This window comes from Pteronotus mesoamericanus, unplaced genomic scaffold (assembly GCF_021234165.1).
Source record: "Pteronotus mesoamericanus isolate MK-2021 breed Mesoamerican mustached bat unplaced genomic scaffold, CSHL_Meso_final contig_170, whole genome shotgun sequence".
NCBI classification, from domain to species: Eukaryota; Metazoa; Chordata; class Mammalia; order Chiroptera; family Mormoopidae; genus Pteronotus; species Pteronotus mesoamericanus.
The window spans coordinates 7,456-16,147 of NW_026555069.1; the positions used below are offsets into that span (position 1 = coordinate 7,456).

The 8,692-nt window shown below is 41.2% G+C and overlaps 1 non-coding gene across 1 annotated transcript; it reads right to left on the bottom strand.

The window, feature by feature from the left end:
- Positions 1 to 3,666: 3,666 nt before the first annotated feature.
- On the bottom strand, positions 3,667 to 3,772 carry LOC129064953 (U6 spliceosomal RNA). The gene has a single exon (XR_008528548.1). It is a non-coding gene; the product is annotated as a U6 spliceosomal RNA (small nuclear RNA).
- Positions 3,773 to 8,692: the final 4,920 nt, after the last annotated feature.

Genomic DNA, 8,692 nt, shown 5'->3' on the forward strand with positions numbered 1-8,692 from the left:
TACTTTAAAAATAAAGTTAACATTAATACAGGATACTATGACTTTACTTCTTACAATGAACAATATGTATTTTTACATAATCAATTATATTCATTAACACAATGTAACGCATAAATATTTTTTTTAATTAAATAGAACTATTTTTTTTTGTATTCTAAGGTCAAAAAGTTCTATCCTTTGAACAGACTGAAGAAGAAGTCTGCAAATTTTTTTAGCTTATCTTTGAAATTTATACTCATTTTTCTCATTAAATTCAATATAGAGCTGAACAATATAATTTGCTCCCAAAACCTCTTTTTACACATCTTTTACTTCATAAACTCTCTGTGATGTACACAGATTTTCTGTATTGTGCACATTCCCTTTTAACTTGCTTTTGAAATTTCATTCAGAAATAGCCAACATTAAAAGAAAATATCATCTATTTCTTCAACAACAGTTTTCATACCTTACACCTTCAATTATCAAATCCTACCAGTTCTTTACAACTTACTTACAATCCTTAATTTTTAGAATCCATGATTTTTAGTGGCAACTAAAAGTAATTAGCATTCTTTATTGATACCTTTATGAGCATTACATAACTTTTAGAAACAGTTTTCTTTTTTCAGAATCAATATGGTGGACAAGTGAGTGGAAGCCATGTTGAGCTCCTCCGAGGACTAATCTGGAATTACAAAATAAATTGTGGAGAAATCACCTGGAAAACAATTGAAAGATAGTGAGAGAAGAGCCTTATGACCTCGGAAAAAAGATTAAGCTTTAGTGCAATCTAACTGGTAAGGAGACAGAAACTCAAGAAGGGTGGCATGGCACTCATGGGCAACAGTACCAGAAGGGCATTGAAAGGGCAAGTTGGGTCCCCTGAGAAGAGTGGGGTCTAAACCAAAAGCAGGGATTTCCATCCTATAACACCAGAGGCCAAAAAGTACACAGATGACTGCCAGCTTCAAAAAGTGGCAGGGTTGCTCTCTTCCAGAGACAGGTAACTGGAGACACAAATATTTGTTGAAAGGACCCACACATAAGTTTTAATTTACAGTCACTTACCCTGATCTCAGGCAAAGGCAGAGGAAGAGTGGGCTAGAGATGCCTAAGGAGAGACTGGGGAGAAAGGCTTTAGGGAGAGAACTTAGAGAGTAGCCAGCAGGATCTGGGTGCTGACTCATCCTCCATATGACAGCAGCTTTCTTGCTCAGGCAGAAATCCCCGCTCTGAGCAGCAAGAGGGTGAGAAGACCCAATAACCCTGCGCACCAGAGTGACTCTACTGTGCCCTGTGATGCCTAAGTCACCCTGCTGAGTGTAGAGTGACTAGATTAACAGAAGGACACAGCCACAGGCAGTAGATTCCAGGAAATCTCAAACAGACTGCCCAAGTTCAGACAGGGACAACAACACCTTGCATCATCAGAGGCTGATCCAGAAAGTAAAATCAGTGGTCCCCTACCATAGAAATTCACATCACAAAGTCAGGAAGTCAAGACAGATAAATTTAAGAAGTGGAAGCAAAAAAGAAGAGTCTCACAGATAATGGGAAAACAAAGGAATATCCTCCAATTCAAGGGAAAGAAGGAATCCGCAAAAAGAGGATTAAATAAATAGAGGTAATTCAACTATCAGATATTGAGTTCCAAACAACGATTCTAAGGAAGCTCAATGAGCTCAGTGAGCTCAGCGAGAATAAAAATAAATAAATAAATACAGAGAAACTAAGAGGAACTGACTGCAAACTATATCAACATTAAAAAAGACATTGAAACTATAAATAAGAGAGAAGAGGAAATGAAGAATACACTTTATGAATTGAAGAACACAGTAGAGGAAGTGAAAAGTAGACTAGTTGAAGCTGTAGATAGAATCAGCGATCTGGGGAACAATGTAGAAAAAAGCTCTCAGAAAGAAGAAGAAAATTTTAAAAAGACTCAAAAAGAAAGAAGAGTCAGTGAGGGAAATGCAGGGCAACCTTAAACGTAATAATATCCGTATAATAAAGATACAAGAAGGTGAAGAGGAGGAAGAAGGGATAGAGAACCTGTGTGAAAAGTAAGGATGGAAAACTTCCCTAATTGGAAGAGAGAAAAAGTCACACAAGTCCAGGAAGCTGAGAGGATCCTATCAATGGGGAACTTAGTGAGGACCACTCCAAGACATATCATGACTAAAATGGCAACTATAAAAAATAAACAGAGGCTCCTAAAGGCAGCAATGGGGAGAAAGATAGGAACATATAAGGGAGCCCCGATGAGGATAGCAGCTGGCTTCTCAACAGAAACACTGCAAGCCAGAAGGGAGTGGCGAGAAATATTCCAACTAATGAAAAGCAAAGGCCTACAACCTAGAATGATCTACACAGCAAGACTCTCAATTAAAATGGAAGGTGAAATAAGTTTTCCTGACAGAAGATGACTAGAAGAATATGCCTTCATCAAACCAGCACTGCAAAATATGCTAAAGGCCCTGCTTTAAGAAAATGAAGAAAAAGAGTCTATGAATATGCAGTTCCTTTCACCATTGCCAATACTTGATATCACCAATATTTTTAATACACATTAATCTGATTGTGATAATGATGTGTTATTTTAATGGTTCCTTTATTATTTCTTGAAACTAAAAATGGTTTTGTATTTTTCTTGCCTATTTCTGTTATTTTTAAGAAGCTTTAAATGACTTTGGTATTCTTTACCCATTTATTGATAAAAATAAAAAACCCACAACCAGATGAGGAAGAATCCTGATGTAGAAGATCATTACCTTGATGACACTGATGACATGCTTCAGCACCAATTGTCGATGACAACGCACAGAGGCAGAGGACCAAACAACAGCTTTGCGTGGATGTCCAGGCTGGAAACAAACACACAGCAAGAGGACAGGAACTATTTGTCTTGAAGAATTGAAATCACACAAAGGGCCTATAGCAAGTCAGATATTTTATACTAAGTCCTGGTTAGTTGCTGCCAGTTTGCTTACTGCAGTTTGAACCACCAGAGAGTAGAACTAGGATGAGGAGTTCAGTGGGAGTCTCTAATACACCTACAGGTGCTCTGAAGTTTCCCAATAAAGATGAAATGTATGAGCACTGTCCTGGGTTCAGCCATGTCCCCTACCTGTTGACCTCTGCCCCACAACCTTGCCTTAGACTCCATGACATTTGGGTTAATTCCGTTTTTTATTTTTAAATTCCAGCTGACTTTGCACATTATAATTTATAGGAGCATCTTGCCTAGAGCAGAGTGGTCAGCAATTTATACAGATTGTGATGTGATGGCCCAATATGCCCAGCTCCTACCTGGGACCACACACACTTATTACAGCATAACACCCTCTGGGTTTTTCACCATTGTGTCAAAAGCTAAAATTCCTTTTTTAAAGTTACTGAGTAAAGAAGATGAGATAGTTTTCAAAATAGTTGGTTGGCCAAAAAAGACCATTTAGCATTTTTCCATAAAATAGACACATTTTTTGTTTTATTTTTTTATTTATTGTTGATCAGTTATAGTTGTCCCCCCTTGTCCCCATTGCTCACCCCATCCCACCCCCACAACTCCCACACTCAGTCTCCCTGATTGCCCATGCCCGTGGGTCCTCTATGTGTGTTCCTTTGTTGAAGAGACTGTCTTTACTTCATTGAATGCTCTTGCCTCATTTGTCCAAAATTAACTAAAAAAATATGGAACGCTTCATGGATTTGCATGTCACCCTTCCTCAGGGGCCATGCTAATCTTCTCTGAATGATTCCTTTTTACTATATGTGCTGTCAAAGTGAGCATGGAAAAAAATATTATTTTAAATACTGTATTCAAATGTTTTATTCCTTTCTTTAAATTTTCAAATACATTTGTCTCCATTTGCCCGACACCACTTCACCCTGCCCTACCCACCCCTACCTCCCCCATCAATCCTTCCCCTCCTTGTCTTCACCCATTTGTCCTTCACTCCTTGATCTCACCATTTTCCTTCCCACCTCTGCTACCTGCCTCCCTTCTCCCTTCCATAGCTATCAGTTTCCTCTTTCTTTCAGTGTCACTGGTCATATTTTCATTGCCTGCTTGCTTTGCTGATCAGGTTCCACTTACAGGTGAGATCATAGGGTATTTGACTTTGGCTTTCTGGCGTATTTTGCTTAGCATAACTCTCCTCAGTTCCATTCATTCTGTAGCGAAAGATAATAGATCTTTCTTTCTTTCTGCTGTGTAGTATCCCATTGTGTAAACGTACTATGTTTTTTTGATCGACTCATTTACTGATGGGAACTTAGGTTGCTTCCAGCACTTGGCTGCTGTAAATTCTGCTGTTATGAACATTGGGGTGCATAGGTTCTTTGGAATTGGTGTTCTCAGATTCTTAGGGTATAATCCCAGCAATGCAAATGCTTGGTCAAGAGGCAGTTCCATTCTTAGCTTTTTGAGGAAATTCCACTGTGTTTTCCACAGTGGTGCAGCCACGGTTTTCCACAGTGGTTCAAGGTTTTCCACAGTGGTGCAGTGTTTCCCACAGTCTGCATTCCCACCAACAGTGGACTAGGGTTCCCCTTTCTCCACAACCTCACCAGCATCTGGTGTTTGTTGATTTATTTATGTGGGCTATTCTGACCTGTGTGAAGTGATATCTTATAGTGGTTTTAATTTGCATTTCTTTAATGGTTAATTATGATGAGCATCCTTGCATATGTCTCTGGGCCCTGTGAATGTCCTCCTTGGAGAAGTGTCTATTCAGGCCCTTTGCCCATTTTTGAATTGGATTCTGTGTATTCCTGGAGTGGAGTTGTGAGAGTTATTTATCTATTTTTGAGACCAAACCCCTGTCTGAGGTATCATTGCCAAACATATTTTCCCATACGTTTGGTTCCCTTTTCATTTTGCTGATTTTTTTTTTTAATATACAGAATCTTCTTATTTGGATGAAGTGTCACTCGTTTATGTTTTCCTTTATGCCCTTTGTTCTAGGGGACATATCAATGAATATATTGCTGCATGGGATATATGAGAGTTTCCTGCCTATGTTCTCCTCCAGGACTTTTATGGCGTCATGACTTATATTTAAGTCTTTTATCTATCTTAAGTTTATTTTTGTGTATAATGTAAGTTGGTGATTGAGTTTCTGTGTTTTGCTTGTAGCTACCCAGCTCTCCCAACACCATTTTTTGAAGAGGATATTATTACTCCATTTTATGCTTCTGCCCCCTTTGTCGAATATTCATTGACCATAGAGACATGGGTTTCTTTTTGGGCTCTCTACTCTGTTCTATTGATCTATGTGGTTGTTCTTATAAAAGTACCAAACTATTTTGATAAGAATGGCTTTGTAGTATAGTTTGATGTCAGGTATTGTGATCCCTCCTACTTTCTTTTTCTTTCTCAAAATTGATGTGGCTCTTCAGGGTGATTTATGGTCCCACATAAATTTCTTAAATATTTATTCTATGTCTGTGAATTATGTCATTGATGTTTTAATAGGGATTGCATTGAATCTATAACTTGCTATGTTTGTATGAACTTTTGGATGATGTTAATTCTTCCAATCCATGAACACAGTATATGCTTCCATTTATTTATGTCGTCCTTAATTTCTTTCTTCAGTGTTGTGTAGTTTTCTATGTAGAGGACTAAAAGACAGATTTTTCTGTCGGCTATCTCACACATGATATAATGTTGATCGTTCTCAATTAATGTCTTGGTTTAATTCCTATCAAATTCACCAGGTCTACCCAGCACTGAAGCATAATTCAGTGAAGACAACTATGCATTCATTACAAAAGCCATCTGACAGCAAAAAACAATTTTTTGGCCAGTTGAATAAATCAATGACTAGATGACTATGTGAGGTTCTTACTGAGGAGAGAGAAATAAGACGACTTGAACTAGCTCCATGAGGAGAAAAATCACAACAAGAAGAACAACGGCCCTGGAAGTGTTGGCTCCAGGCTTGCTTTATCCCACCACTCATGCACCTGGGAGGATCTCTTCCCAGTTCTGCACACTGATCCATGCAGCATGGGACTTCAAGCCCAGGTGAGAGCCATCTCATGTGGGCCAGGTCGCAGTATTCCCAGAGGCATGTGCAGGCATGAAAATGAATAAGGGAAGGAACTTCTGAAACTTATTTTTCATGCACCAGGGATAAACATTTCCCTTTAATTCCTGACTAGAACTATGTGACCTGTTCACAGACCAGGAGATGCTGATGGTGAGAATAAGACAGAGTCACCGCAGCTAACCAGGTTAAAGAAAGTTACATACAGCGGCCCTAGGGAGGGGAGACTATTTAAATGTAATCAATGGATGAATGAAAATGATGCTCTTCATATAAATTATGATTTCTTTATTCTTTGTTGTTTCATATTAATTTCATGTTCATCATTCAGGTTTTTCATAATGAAATTTCTATAATTTTAACATGGTTATGTGACAATCATTAACTACACCTTCACCTAAGAAGATTTCATCAAGATTGAGTTTCACGATTTAATGTGACTTTGTGCCTAGGTGTCAGCCATTTAGTGATGACCAGGTAACAGCATTCCTCAGTGGCATGTGCACATGTGAAAATAGATTAAAGACTTTTGAGCCTGATCCTACGACAGGGTTAGAGAATAAAGACAAAATTGAGGCAGTGATGATATTTCACACTCATTACCAAACTCCACTGAAAGAATATGATCCAGGAGCACAGCCTGCTTCTCTGTGGAGTTCACACTTCTGTCTCCAATGATCCACAGAGATGCTTCACCTCCTCCTATACTGCGTCCACAGGCTGCAGGGCCATGCTCTGTTCTTAGTTCATGGTCTGATTGCTTTGTAAAGGAAATAGGGTCAGATGGAATTCCCTGCCTCCTCTGGTCATGAGGGTTGATTTCTATGGTGTGTTCACTACTGGCGATTCTCAAAGGTATTTCTCAGTTTAAACCCCTCTCCATTCATGATAGCTTACTCGCTTAAGTCATGTATCCATCTCTTTGAGAAGTTGGGTCACTGGGCAGAGCACAGGAACATTGTGGGAAGTGATTTTTTTATATTATTGCTCTTTTCTCATCTACAGAAGAATCTTTTTCATTATTATCATAAAGGAAGTGGTGGAGGTGATAGTGGGGGGGGGAGAGAGAGAGATTGGTTGTCTCCAATGCAGGTCCAGGCAGAGGATAATGGATGCCCCTGCCTTGAATTGAACCTGCAACCTTCAGTAACAGGATGAACGTCTAAGTGACTGAACCAAACTCTCCAAGGCTGGGAAGGAATTCTTAACAGACATGTGCTCTTGGGCAAGTCACATCCTAGGGCCATGTCCTTCATATCACTGGTCAACCCCAAAGCTCTCTATGTAGTAAGAGGGCATTAAATACGGCCCCTCTACTGATGGAAAGCAGCCCAGGACAATCCTGCTGCTGTGGGAAGGGAACCCAGCCTAGGATTCCCAGGTGTCCCAAGTCCCTGCTCAGGATAAGACACCGACCACTCACCATGGACCTTGGGCTCAGCTCGGGTTCCCTTGTTGCTTTTGGAACAGGAAATTTGTGGAGAATGAGAAACACTGAGTATGAGGGTGAATATGACTGAGAGACAGAGTGGGCAGAGGACAGTTTACTGACAAGGACGAACCTCTGTTTGCAGGTGTCCAGTGTGAGGTGCAGCTGGTGAAATCTGGTGGAGGTGTCAGACTGCAGTGTCTCCAAAAACTTTCCTGCACAGTCTATGGGTCACATCTCCAGTGGCTCCCATGTGCACTGGGTCCTCCAGGCTCTGGGAAAGGAGCTGGACGGGGACTCCGATATTACTGTGGATGGAAATACCACATTATATGCCATCTCTGTGAAGGGACAATTCACCTTCTCCAGCAAGAAGAGCCAAAGTGCACTCTACGTGTGAATGATCAGCCTGGGAAACAAGGACACAGCTGCGCATGATGCTGTGAGAGAAGCTATGAGGGGAAGTCAGTGTGAGCCCAGCCAGACTTCCCTGTGGGACACAAGGAGTGCTCAGAACAGCGGGGGAGGGCTCGGGGCACAGGGGGACCTCTTGAGATCCCCTGCGACACAAACACATCCCCAAGGAGCATGTGGGGGCTTGGTGGGGAAGGAAGAGGCTACTTCTTGGGAGCAGGATTTCCTCTCAAAGCTCACAGCTGCGCCCAGAGATATGTTTTTTCTTCTTTGTGATCCTCATCCCACATTCTCACTGCAAAGAGCAGAGGGAGACCTCACACCAAATATTTGTTGATGAGTTCCCACCCTGTGCCTGGAACCTTCCCATCAACAGGCTCCTGTGTGTCCTGTCCCTTCCTTGAAAGAAACAACCCTGAGCACTCTCATCTTCTCATGGTTGGAAACATTTCCCACATAGTGGGGTGCATCCTCATCCAGTCCTCTGTGTGCAGAGATCAGCCTCTGGTCTCACAGAATGCACCCAAGATCTTCAAACATCTTCTTTCTAACAGGCACGCATCACCCCGGCAGGGATGCAATCCTCCCCCAGGACCTTCCCCCCCTCAGGTCTCTGTCCTCCCTGCCACACGGTACCCTCTTGCTCTTCAATTCCAGGGTGATGGTGGAAATGCACCTCATCAGAACTGTCACCTACTGGCCTAATTCTCCCTAAATCTGACCTAGACCCTGAGCTTAATTGGCCTGGGGTCTGCTTACTCGTCCTTGCTTCCCCACATGACTAGTCATCACAGGGAGGTTGAATAAGCATGTG